Below are 13981 nucleotides of genomic sequence, written 5' to 3'. Positions count from 1 at the left end.
CATGGGCGGCGGTAATCACTTAACATCAGGTGACCCGCCTGCTCGTTTACTCGCTATATCTATTTAAAAAAAAAAACTTGATTCTTTGAACATCCGAAATGTGTCTCAACACCGCCTTTGGGATGCATATCGCCTTAATGAAACTGCCATACACCTTCCAAGTTAGCCCGCTTCCATCTTAGACTGCATCATCACTTACCATCAGATGAGATCGCAATCAAGTGCTAACTTGTACAAAAAAAACAACGTGTCATCATCATCACGATCAATCCATCTCATTCTAAAGGTCGATGTACAATATTTCTTGCCGGCTACTGTACTTCTATGCAATACCTATTGGATATTGAAATATGCACTTTTTAGGGTTCCGTACCTTAAAAGGAAAAACGGAACCCTTATAGGATCACTTTGTTGTCTGTCTGTCTGTCTGTCAAGAAACCTACAGGGTACTTCCCGTTGACCTAGAATCATGAAATTTGGCAGGTAGGTAGGGTCAGATGTCCAACAATGAAACAGTGGTACACAATAAAACACTGTGAAATCTCTAAAATGCGGCGTTGCCAGATTGTGCAATATATTGCGTTAGGGCACTCTCGTGGACCCCCCGCCCTACCCCAGTTTGCATCGGTGTCGCGTGGGAGCAGACGTATTTGCAGAGTATTTTTAATATTTTCGACAAAAAGTAAGTATTTTCTGCATTCTTTGTAGATTTTTCATTAAATAGTGATTGGAAATTTCATATTTTTCATGATTACCTAACAATAAAGATATTTCATAGATTGACGTGCAATAGATCCTATGTTAAAGTGTTACAATTTAGTGAGAAAAAAATTGAGTTTAGTAAAAAAAACCTTGGTAGTCCACAGTGAAACAGTTGCACAATGGACACAATGAAACACTGTTTCAATGTGTACTATCTCGTTTCATTGTGTACCATAACACGTTATAACAATAGGTACAAACATCTTTATTGTAGGTTTATTTCTGTAGGTATGTAAATTTGGTTACAATAAAGAATATTTTACTTTTATTTTACTTAGGTAACATTAATCGATCTTTATTTATTTTTCGTTTAAGATGGCGCGTACTAAAGCCCAAGAAGGTGATAACGTGCTCGTTTTACTGGACGCCAAAAAATTGAAGGTCTACTATGTTAATGATAGACTGATAATGTAGACTGATTAAAGTGAAATTAAGAATAAAACCTTTTGGATTGAACTCAATCGTTTTTTGTCATTTACCCACATTAATCCAAAATGACACAAAATAAGATGAGGCAGACACTATGAATAATTATGTTTCATTGTTGAATTAGTGGTGTTTCATTGCGTACACTACTGTGGACACAATGAAACATTTCCCATTTTTTATTTTTTTATTTATTGCTGATTGATTGCACATTAATTAAAAAAACTATAAATGGCATCTGATAACCAATAAAATTGCCTATACATCTGTAAAAAATTGGACTTCTATCTGTAAAAGCAAAAGGTGTATGAGTCTTTGAATTTTTAGTGTTCCATTGTTGGACACATGACCCTAGGTCTTATAGCTGACATTTGGGGAAAAATCTGAAAACCGTGAATTTAGGGTTAGATCACACAAAAAAAAAATTAAATTGTGGTCATGAACTAATAATTAGTATTATCAACTTTTTGATTTTTATTTATTTTTATGCATCATAGTTTTTGAATTATAATACGACTGTAGTACGGAACCCTCATTGCGCGAGCCTGACTCGCACTTGGCCGGTTTTTTTTATTATCAAGAGGCTATATAATATTGATTAGCTTATCGAGTAAACACTTGAACGTCTCTATGTAAATATTTAGATTGTTACAATGCATAGGCAATGTTGTACAATGCATAATATATTATATTATACGAGTAACTTACAGTCTTAGGTGTATTTACTTATTTACGAGCTTATGCTCCCTTATATTTTAGAAAAAAAAAAGCGGCCAAGTGCGAGTCAGGCTCGCGCAACGAGGGTTCCGTACTACAGTCGTATTTTTTCGACATTTTGCACAGTGATTCAAAAACTATGATACATAAAAATAAATAAAAATCTGTTTTAAAATACACAAGTGAAGCCTTTTCATATGATACACCACTCGATATAGTTATCTTACTTCGAAAATTGAAAATCCTAATTATTAGTTTATGACCACAATTGGATTTTTTTGTGTTTTTTGTGATGTAACCACAAATTCACGGTTTTCAAATTTTTCCCCTAATGTCAGCTATAAGAACTACCTACCTGCCAAATTTCATGATTCTAGGTCAACGGGAAGTACGGTACTTCCTGTTGCCCTAGAAACCTACAGGGTACTTCAAGTACCCTGTAGGTTTCTTGACAGACAGACAGACAACAAAGTGATCCGTTAAGGGTTCCATTTTTCCTTTTGAAGTATGGATCCCTAAAAAATAACGAAGGTCTGACGACTGGCACGCGCCAGCACACTCTCTATGAGAAGAGCTGGGAAACTGCTCAGTCGATCTACTATAGTAAGTACCTACATACACACACACATAATACACAGTTGGTATAAGCTTGCGAATGAAACTCAAGCAAACCTGGTAGACGTGAATGAGTCAATATTGCGCCTATCGAATCGCTTTTACACGTGCGGTCATTTTATTTTACTACTTTGGTGACTCGATAATTTTCTCGGAAAAACGTTTATAAATCATCATCATCATCAGCCGTTGGACTTCCACTATTAGACATAGGCCTTCTATAAATAGCGCCACCACACCCGGTCCTCAGCCTTCCTCATCCAGCCACTTCCCGCCAGCCTCTTTATATCGTCGGTCCATCGTGCTGGAGGGCGTCCCACACACGCGGTCTCCACTCAAGGACTTTCCAGCTCCAACGGCCATCGCCTCTACGACAGGCATGGAGGGTTTATAAATAGCTAAACTAAACTACCATCCATATACACAACATTTTCTAATTATACTTACATACCTCGACACGCTGAGGGTGCAATACAACAATGGTTTCAGGATACTATTGGGCGTGTCGCGGTTTTGTTCGGCGTCAGGCATGTTTGCTGCATCAAATCTCGGACCACCTGAATAGGACCGACGACATGATCCCTTCAAGTATCAGCTGTGATGACCAATACAAGTATAGCAAATATAGAGAGCAAAAAATCCAATAAGAAACAACTAGTCGGGCATATCTCTTTTTATGAAGCAAGGTCGACTGCCAATGCTAACATCTTTAGTGTGGAAGGTCTGTACCTACTATGGATTTGAAAAGGTTATTTCACACAGGGAGATGGCATTGCAACTTAAGTTGCCAGCCGTAACGCAACTGTATTTTACAGGATATGTTTCGGAGAGGGTGCCGAAGAACTTCTCAACCGGATTCCTCCTTCACCTTTCTACTATCGCACCCGTGCGTAGTCAAAATTCCACGGATACCGTACGAAGCGATTTGCCTCCTCATTTCTGATTCGAACCGCTAAGATTTGGGACACCCTTCCAGCACCAGTTTTCCCCTCCAATTATAATATGGGTACCTTCAAGACAAGATGTGAATAGGCATCTTCTAATCAAGCGCGCTCCATCTTAGGCTACATCATCACCTGCCACCAGGTCTGATTGCAGCCAAGCGTTAGTCTATTAATTAAAAAAAACCGGCCAAGTGCGAGTCAGTTCCGTACTACAGTCGTATTTTTTCGACATTTTGCACGATAATTCAAAAACTATGATGCATAAAAATAAATAAAAATCTGTTTTAGAATGTACAGGTGAAGACCTTTCATATGATACCCCACTTGATATAGTCACTCACTTCGAAAGTTGAAAATACTAATTATTAGTTCATGACCACAATTTAATTTTTTTTGTGTGATCTAACCCTAAATTCACGGTTTTCAGATTTTTCCCCAGATGTCAGCTATAAGATTTACCTACCTGCCAAATTTCATGATTCTACGTCAACGGGAAGTACCCTGTAGGTTTCTTGACAGACAGACAGAGAACAAAGTGATCCTATAAGGGTTCCGTTTTTCCTTTTGAGGTACGGAACCCTAAAAACAAAACTGATGATCTCATACGGCGCGATTCAACGATTTCAGAAATTATTTACCGATGGTTGCTTAGGATCGAACCTCGGACCCACTAAAAGGAGGCCGACGACTAAACCACTAGGCTATCAAGAAGGTAGCTTATCGCTACATTATTCAATTCCATTTCCTTTTGTGTGATAACCTATTTCGTAATTCATAAACCCATTGTTTGATCCATTACTACATGACTACTAACGTATTGAAGGTACCTTCTCGTATTATGATTTGGGACCCGTTGGAACTCGATTTTCGGGGATAAAAAGTACCTAGCCTAGTATAACTTATCTCCGTCCTAAATTTCAGCCAAATACATAGAGTAGTTTTTGCGTGCTAAATTTCAGCACGATCCGTCCAGTAGTTTGAGCTGTCCGTTGATAGATCAGTCAGTCCGTCAGTCAGATTTTCATTTTATATAATACTAGCTTATGCTCGCGACTTCGTCCGCGTGGACTACACAAATTTCATACCCCTATTTTACCCCCTTAGGGGTTGAATTTTCAAAAATCCTTTCTTAGCGGATGCCTACGTCATAATAGCTATCTGCATGCAAAATTTCAGCCCGATCCGTCCAGTAGTTTGAGCAGTGCGTTGATAGATCAGTCAGTCAGTCAGTCAGTCACCTTTTCCTTTTATATATTTAGATGTAGGTATCGAGAAGAAGAAGAAAATAATTAAAAATGCTTCTTTTCATTTTATAAACTTGTCTTTCATTATACTTAATCTAAGCACAAAATAATTAAGAATCACAGATAAATAATGATAATAATAGTAAAAAAACAATGATTGATTAATTTTCTCTATAAAAATATGGCATTTCACAAAAATATAAACTCTATTTAACCATTATCTTTAACAAATTCTTTATACTTTAAATATGGCCGAAATTAATAATCAATTTACTTATCTTCTTTTTCATTCAGATACAACTTAGCCTTTGACTGCAATCTCACCTGGTGGAAAGTGATGATTGCAGTCTAAGATGGAAGCTGGCTAACCTGGAAGGGGTATGGCAGTTTTTATATTAAACCAACACCCCTTTGGTCACTACACGGCATCGTACCGGAACGCTTAGTCGCTTGGCGGCACGGCTTTGCCGGTAGGGTGGTAACTAGCCACAGCCTAAGCCTCCCACCAGACAAAACATAATAAATATAAAATATATAACATCTGTAATAATATGTCGATAAGATACTTTTAGACCGTACAAAATGAGTTCTTACGCGCCATTTTAACTGGGTGGGATAGGGCAACTGTCATGTCAAAAGTACGGTTCACCTTAAAAATAAGGACTAAAATCGTACTTTTCACATGACAATTGCCACATAAAACTAGAATGGCGCGTGAGAAGTCATTTTGTAAGCATAACTCCGCCTGTGTACGTTGACCCTTACAAGTTTTATTTTTTACATTAGGTATATTAGGTAAATACATAGACTCAGTGAACGAGAAAACATAGAAGACGCGTTTCTAAAAATTGACATTCGAAAATAGGGGCCACAAATTCTCGTCTATTTAAATCGCAACAGGCTCATGATTGGTTTGAACTGTGTGTCCCGTGACATTGGTCGCTGCCGTGATTGGCCGACCCAAAACAACAATTGGATGGAGCTACAATCAAATTGAAGACGTGTGCGGTAGAGTATACATGTGTATATGCACCAGCCACCACGGTGGAGATTTCTTTACGCTATAATTTAGCGTACGGATTTTTTCTATGTTTTGTCGTTCACTGCAATATTTATAGACTTGACGCAGAATTAATTTTAAAATATTTTCCTTTAACAATAAACGTCTCACGCAATAAAAATAACAGTCCCCAAGCTTTGGAGTTATCGCAAACAATACATACTTACTAACAAAATAGTTTTTTATCTCTCTTTACAATAGTATTCCACGCTACGCGAAAATCAGTCAAGGTCCTAGTCCCAGTTACGTTAGCTACTATCTTTATATATTTTTTACTACCTAATGCCACGCATACACAACGCAATATTATGTTGTCAAAATCCTTACTAATATTATAAATGCGAAAGTATGTCTATCTGTCTGTCGGTCTGTCCGTCTGCTAGCCTTTCACAGCCCCTCCGTTCAACCAATTTGGACGAAATTTGGTACAGATATAACTTACATCTCGGGGAAGGACATAGGCTACTTTTTATCCCGGAAAATCAAAGAGTTCCCACGGGATTTTTAAAAACCTAAATCCACGCGGACGAAGTCGCGGGCATCATCTAGTATATAATAAATGTAAATTGTAAATTACAATTAATAAATCCTTACAGTTAGTAATTGTAACTTACATTAAATACAATGGTATTGAAAATACAGTTATATTTAATTACAAATATTAAGTAGTCTAGCCCCGCAAATTGCTAATACGCGTGGCCGCCATTTTAGTGACGTCAGCACTAGACTGAAGTTTCGAGCTGATGGTATATTTTTATTTCGGCTGACGTCAAAATGACGTCATTTCGATGTTCCAGCGCAATAGCAATTTGCGGGACTTAACAGTAAGTAACTGTCAAAAAGGTGTAATTATAATTTTATTTTCAATGCCATTGTATATCATAAGACACAATTATTAATTGTAAAAATAGTTCTCAAGTGTATAATGAATTAAGCAGATATGTAAAAATCCCTTTTTAAGAAATAGAAATAGTTTTGTTAAATTAATTTAATAAATAGATTTTTATTGGATCCTAAAATATTATAGAATTCAAAAATAATTAAATATTACTTATTGCCAGTCTAAAAATATTAATAATTAACAGCAAATATAATTAAAATATATTATATGCGTGTGTGTAAGTTTCAATTTTTCTGTAAATATAATTAGTATTATTTAAAAAAAAATTAAAAAAAATCTACTTATTAAATTAAACATTTTTATTGGATTTCAAAATAATATTGACTTCGTAATTAACTAAAGATTACATATTGCGAGTGTAAATATTAATTACAGCAAAATTATTTACTGTAAAAATAATCACTAGATACCGTTATAAAAGCGGTGATAATCTAGTGGTTAGGACGTCCGCCTCCTAATCGGAGATCGGCGGTTCGATCCCGGGCACGCACCTTTAACTTTTCGGAATTATGTGCGCTTTAAGTAATTAAATATATCACTTGCTTTAACGGTGAAGGAAAACATCGTGAGGAAACCTGCATGCCTGAGAGTTCTCCATAATGTTCTCAAAGGTGTGTGAAGTCTGCTAATCTGCACTTGCGTGCCAGGGTGGTAGACTATGGCCAAAACCCTTCTCACGCTGAGAGAAGACCCGTGCTCTGTAGTGAGCCAGCAATGGGCTGATAATGATGAGATACCCTTATTATAAATGCGAGAATGTGCTTGTTGGTATGTTGTTTTTGTTTGTCCTTCAATCACGTCGCAACGGAGCGATAGAGTGACGTGATTTGTAGCATGGGTATAGTTAAAGACTTGGAGAGTGACATGGGCTACTTTTTATTCCGGAAAATCAAATGCTTTGCAAATTCAAATCAAATCAAATGGATTTTTAAAAACCTAAATCCCCGTGGACGAAGTCTGAGCATTATCATCATCATCATGATCAACCCATAGCCGGCTCACTACAGAGCACGGGTCTCCTCTCAGAGTGAGAAGGGTTTTGGCCATAGTCTACCACGCTGGCCATGTGCGGATTGGTAGACTTCACACACCTTTGAGAACTTTATGGAGAACTCTCAGGCATGCAGGTTTCCTCACGATGTTTTCCTTCACCGTTAAAGCAAGTGATATTTAATTACTTAAACGCACATAACTTCGAAAAGTTAGAGGTGCGTGCCCGGGATCGAACCCCCGACCTCCGATTAGAAGGCGGACGTCATAACCACTAGGCTATCACAGCTTTTTTCAGCTAGTATTATTTTATAAAAAGCAGTTTGAAGGGAATGATTTTAATGATACTTTGAAGGCAATAAAGAGAATATTATACTGAATCGATTCATTATAAAATGTTGTGTTGGCACATAATACTTATATATATGTAGGTACGTATACTTATTATATAGGATTCAATCCCTAGATCACAAGGTCATTTTGCCGATTTTTTTTTTACTCTATGAATTTAAAAATATATAATATTAGGTATAATTAATAATAAATTTTATGAAAAGTTATCTTCGTAAGTCAAAACAAACAGAAAACTCATTATTCGTATCAAGTTAATATTTTATCTATGGAAGAATTAAATTTTAAAGCATTCAGATGTTTAAAAACATTTTTTTATAAATAAATACAGTAGATTTCATTAAAATACGAAGTTGCGGCGACTGCGTGTACATACACACGGCGACTTACATATAAATTACAGATTCTAAAGTCGCCGTCGACCGAGTTGCCGGGCGACTAGTCGACCATGCGTAATGGCTCTAACACAAACTATGTAAATCGTTACCATACAATATATATATCCAATTAGGTATTATCGTCACCAATATAAAAAAATCTAAACGCTTAGGTACGTATAAAATCACCACGGAAATTGATTTTTTATATCATCTGATATCTAAATATATAAAAGGAAAAGGTGACTGACTGACCGACTGACTGACTGACTGTCTGACTGATCTATCAACGCACAGCTCAAACTACTGGACGGATCGGGCTGAAATTTGGTATGCAGATAGCTATTATGACGCTAAGTTGAAAATTCAACCCCTAACGGGGTGAAATAGGGGTTCGAAATTTGGGTAGTCCACGCGGACGAAGTCGCGAGCATAAGCTAGTCAATTCTACAACCAATAATAACAATCGCAATACTTCTTCAAAAGAAATCCAAACCCGACTCGAATCGTTCCTCGGACCCGAAAATGGCAACACCGGTTAGCGAAATGCAATATTTCAACTGTTCACGACAAACGATCGGATATTCTCGACCAAATACTCCGACACACCTACCGTTATAACTAAACACGCATAACCACTATAATGAACAGTCTTCAGAAACCCCCAAGTCTTATCACAAAATACTGCTAGAGACAGCAGATGAAGGTAACTATGAGGATTCACTATCCTCCACAAAAACGTAGCAAAGAAAAACATCCCAGACTTAAACGTACTCTCTCTTCTATATACGTCGTACTCAGTACAATTCTCTAACATATCCTGATACATATCTATATATCTATTCCAAGCTAACGAAGATAGCACCATTTGGCCCGAAAACAAGCCAATAACCTGGACGATCCTCTGAAACGTAACCTTAGTTTTATAAGATATGCCCAAATCAGTATGTTCCTTCTCTATATCTTCACTCGAATTGATTTCCTTCAATTGGTGATAAGGTAAAGTACTAATTGGAGTGTCTCTATACCCTCTTCTAGGCGGATTGTTCTTTAAATATAATAATATACCTATCATCATAGCCGTTACACCTATTAAGTCACATATACCATCAACCCAATAACCTAAACTACCAACTTCTGATCTCTCGCCTTTGATATGCTTCCTTTCTCTAGCTACATGCCCGTCTAAATCATCCAAAAACATACGTATTTGAAACAAAACTATAGCAAATCGACGTGCAACTAAACTTTGACATGTTAAAAACTTTGCTCCCAAACAAGCTATGAATACATGGAAGAAAGAAATCATATTCGGCGTTAAAAACAGCATTCTATCCGATATACCTAAACCTAAATCTAGTATCGCACACAACGGTCCATAAATATAATGATTAATATGGTCAACCATTAAAGCTTTCACGGTTGGATGGCATAACGGATTAATATTACAAGGTATCCAAACTACATCTTTATAATTCTGCACCTTCACTGATTTATATGTTGAAGATTCTTGGGTAATATTTTCTTCATGCTCGAATATATCAACTTTATAACTTTGTATACGTAGAAACAGGAATGTGTCCATGTAAATGCAGTAAACTACAATAGCGACTAATAGAAACGTGAGGATTTTGCTCGCTTGGGACGAAGGCCACATCATCTTGAATAAATATAGGATTAACGTACGCGGCGATTCCCGTAGTATATTCAACTGATTTGATTAATCATAATCAGATTTTGTGTGGGGCTTCGCAAATCAGTACGTATCAGTATCGTATTTGTGTTGCGTTGCGAAACTTCCTGACGTCTTTCTATGTATAACGACACAGAATCACGTCCCGAAAAACACCAATTCATCAATCATCAAAAAATTGTGCAAATCTGGGAAAATTCAGAAAATTATCTTTCAGGAACAAATATGAAGTAAATGAGTATTTCTGACCAAAGTTTTTATGGAAAAACATGTAGATGCATAAATGTTATGCCCGCAAAACTCTTCGATGTATGATTACTATTTTCGAAAAAATACTTAAAATTTGAATTTTCGAGGCCGGCTGTATCAAGTGATTTTAACGGGAATTCCAACGCTGGCCAATAATTTTATAATTTTAGCACAAGTGATATTCTGTCCTGATTATAACACATAAATCCAGTATCGAAACTCGCTGTTTGAAGACTCGTAGCTTTAGTTCTAAGTTTACATAATTAATTGTCACCAAGTATTGCAAATCGAGCAAGTGACCATCAGAAAGTGTACCGATTTGAATAAATTATTTGACTTTTAAAAGTTTTTAAACATAGGTCGAGAAATATATCCATTTCTATTATTCAATCACATCACGCCATTTCACTGTTTATATCGGAAAACAAGTTTTATAGTCGCTTCGTAAGTGTTCGCATCACAACTTGATAGGAGTAAAATCGATGCAACACGGTCGCTGCACAGCGAGCGGATCTGTATCAAAACACTCGACGCACGGCTTTTAACAATGGTTTTCAGTTAACAATTGAGGGTTTAAACTTTATAAACAATGTAGCACGCATTTTTGATAACATAACATAACAGTTTATACACAAATCACAGTGTTTACATAACGTGAGTCCACATTGCAGTGCGTCCGCAGAATGCATGCGCATTTCTTACAAACGTCCGCGTCAGATGGAATATGGTGTGGATTGTGGAACGGGCAATAAGGCTCCGCGCAAACGGGTCACCGACCACAGCTATATATATAGGTGATAATAAAAAGAATACCCGGCTGAGTTTGTTGTGGGTTCTTCTCAGACCTGGGCACGTTTGGAACCCTCGTAGCTTTAGTTTTAAGTTTGCGTAGTAATTATCACCACTATGTCTTACAAATCTAACACCAGACCATCAATAAGAGTAATTTATTACCTAATTTGAATAAATCATTTGACTTTGACTTTGACTTTGGTTATCGCTGGCTGGCGACAACATAGGTATTTATAGTCCTCACAATTTTCTTATTTGTTACTCAATTACAAGTTAGCCCTTGATTGATTGATTGATTTATTGAACAATATCCTCGGTATGCTTACAGCAACGCCAAATCGCATACCGAGTCAGAAGTAACATATTATACATAGTTTATTAAATTCACATATACTAATATTAAAAACATCTAATGGTTATGGTGCTGAGCAATCAGACCATTGAGCAAGATGAGTGCTCTTAGGGTTCGCGCATTTTCGGCAAAATTGGTTCGTGTCGTTGCAAGATGAAAAAAGGGCAGACGTCTGCATGAACGGACATTCCTATCCGGCGCCCTCAACGCCAATGCACATCTGCACAGGGTATCTGGGTTGCAGTGGCGAAGGGTGAAAATCTGATAAAGGGAAGCCGGAAACGTACTTACCTACAAGAATATCAGCTGTTCGATTTTTGTTTTCAAAACTTAATTTAGAAAAATTACTATCGTTACGTAACAAGAAATCTGTTAAACAACAATCTATGTGAATTAAGGCCATATCTGATTTTGGCTTACCAAACTGAATCAAAATTACCGTGAACTTACACTTATAAGTTATTAATCACATCCCCAATTTATTATATCAAAATAAAACACCACTAACAACTTTAAAAACAAACAAGCATGGCCGCTTCACAAAAACGAAATATGTATCAATATCAAATAACCCTTCAAAATACAAAATACTCAAAATAGTAGCATGTACCTGTTAAAACAATACTATTAATATAATTTTTAATTTGGAGGTATTATAGGGTAACTCGGATCCAACCGAGTTATTTACGTCAAATTTGTCTGACCTGTCAGAGTTCCAAATTCGTATTCGCTACTGGGCCAGATTAAATTGGTGTGCTCTTTATTAGTCGGCCGTAGAGCGAGACAGACCTAGTTCGCTCATTTCGCTTTCGCTAGGGAAATGAAAGAGATAAATACTAAGCAAAAATCTAACTAGGGAATCCGATATTTTACGGCTTGTAAGGTGTAGGACGTAGGTGTATGTTACTTACATTAGCTGTTATGTTTTTAACTTAAATTAGTACTTAATAACAAAAGAAAAATTAGCATTTGTGACGATCGAACCTTTGTATTTACGAACGTATTACGGAATTTATGTGAATAGTACCTACTTACGCTATATTATGCCAATTCTTAAAGGGAAGCCGATAGGAATCGTGTTATATTGACTCTTCGCCGCTGCTGGGTTGTCGACTTTGTTTTGGAGTAGAAGGTAATAGTGTACCAGAATAGCTCTGGTTCTCCTTGTCTGCAAAGTTTTTAACCCCACCATACCCGATACAAACAAGGACGGATACAGGTACGGATAATATCCGTACATTGTTTTATACAAATGGCGAGCAAATTTACGCTGTACTTTTTCTATCGCTAGAGTATAACTTGCGTGCGCTGGACTCCACACTGCAGAGTTACACTCACGTTTACTACGCATTATACAGTGTGGTCATTACACTACATCAATGGTCAGACCAAGATCTCGAATCTGTGTCACTCTTTCCAGTAAAACGTCCGATAAGGTATAGTTAGAGACGATATTTACACGATTCCGAGACAGAGTTATAATTTTGACTGCAATCTCACCTGGTGGTAATTGATGATGCAGTCTAAGATGGTAGCAGGCTAGCCTGGAAGAGATACGACCACAACAGTCACCGGTGGCTGTCGTGATCGTATCTCTTCCAGGTCGGTGGCCCGTTTGCGCGGAGCCTCGCCAAAGGACGTGGCGCACAAAAGCCACCGGTGGCTGTGGTCGGTGGCCAGTTTGCGCGGAGCCTTAGGCATCGACACGGCCTGGTCCCTCCAAAACAGCTGTAGGTTTAACCTTGTACTCCTAAATCATTCAACTTTGAAACCACTTGCATTGATCAAGGTCTATTGAAGAATTAACTTAAGTATTAGCATCTCGTGCAAATAAATATCATCATTACCCATATTATTAATGCGAAAGTGTGTTTGTTTGTTGGTTTGTCCTTCAATCACGTCGCAACGGAGCAATGGATCGAAGTGATTTTTTGCACTGGAGAGTGACATAGGGAGTAGCTACTGTTTCATTTGGGTTAGACTAATGATGTGTTAAATTATAACAACTAATTAAAAAAATTATTGCATGTGATTAAGATATATGGAGTAGGTTATACCGCGTTTTGATAATGTACTTGAAAAAGATTTCGCGAGGATTTTCTATTGGACTTAGCACTCGCAAGGATTTAGATAGGACTTAAAAGATAATTTATGTCTTAGCTTTTATCATACGGAAATTCGTAATGAGAAAGAGGCTTAGCTTATGGCTAGGGCGTTCAAACATTTTGATTTCTAAAATTTTGATTTTTTTTTTTTTTTTTTTACTTAAAGAATATTAGCCATGTTAAATGACTAATATTCCCCTTTCCTCTTCAACTAAATGGTATTGAAGTTATACACGGGTGCTCTCTAAAACGAGTTGCGGGCATCGATATAAATGACAAGTTATGGTCAAGCGAACAAAATTTTTCACGGTTTAAGAACAAAATAAATCAGCACCACCTCTTAGATACTAATGAACAACCCGTTTGAAATCCAGACGTCACTGAGGTTGCATTAGTTCTATAG

The 13981-nt window shown here is 37.0% G+C and overlaps 1 protein-coding gene across 3 annotated transcripts in view; it reads right to left on the bottom strand.

The window, feature by feature from the left end:
• Positions 1-13981, bottom strand: part of LOC117993770 (probable ATP-dependent RNA helicase DHX35) — a 74344-nt gene that overhangs the window by 57037 nt on the left and 3326 nt on the right. The window lies entirely within an intron of this gene.

The sequence above is a fragment of the Maniola hyperantus genome, chromosome 25 (assembly GCF_902806685.2).
Source record: "Maniola hyperantus chromosome 25, iAphHyp1.2, whole genome shotgun sequence".
Lineage (NCBI taxonomy): Eukaryota > Metazoa > Arthropoda > Insecta > Lepidoptera > Nymphalidae > Maniola > Maniola hyperantus.
Note: the sequence above shows the minus strand (reverse complement) of the source record. Positions and strands in the feature narration are given on the sequence as shown.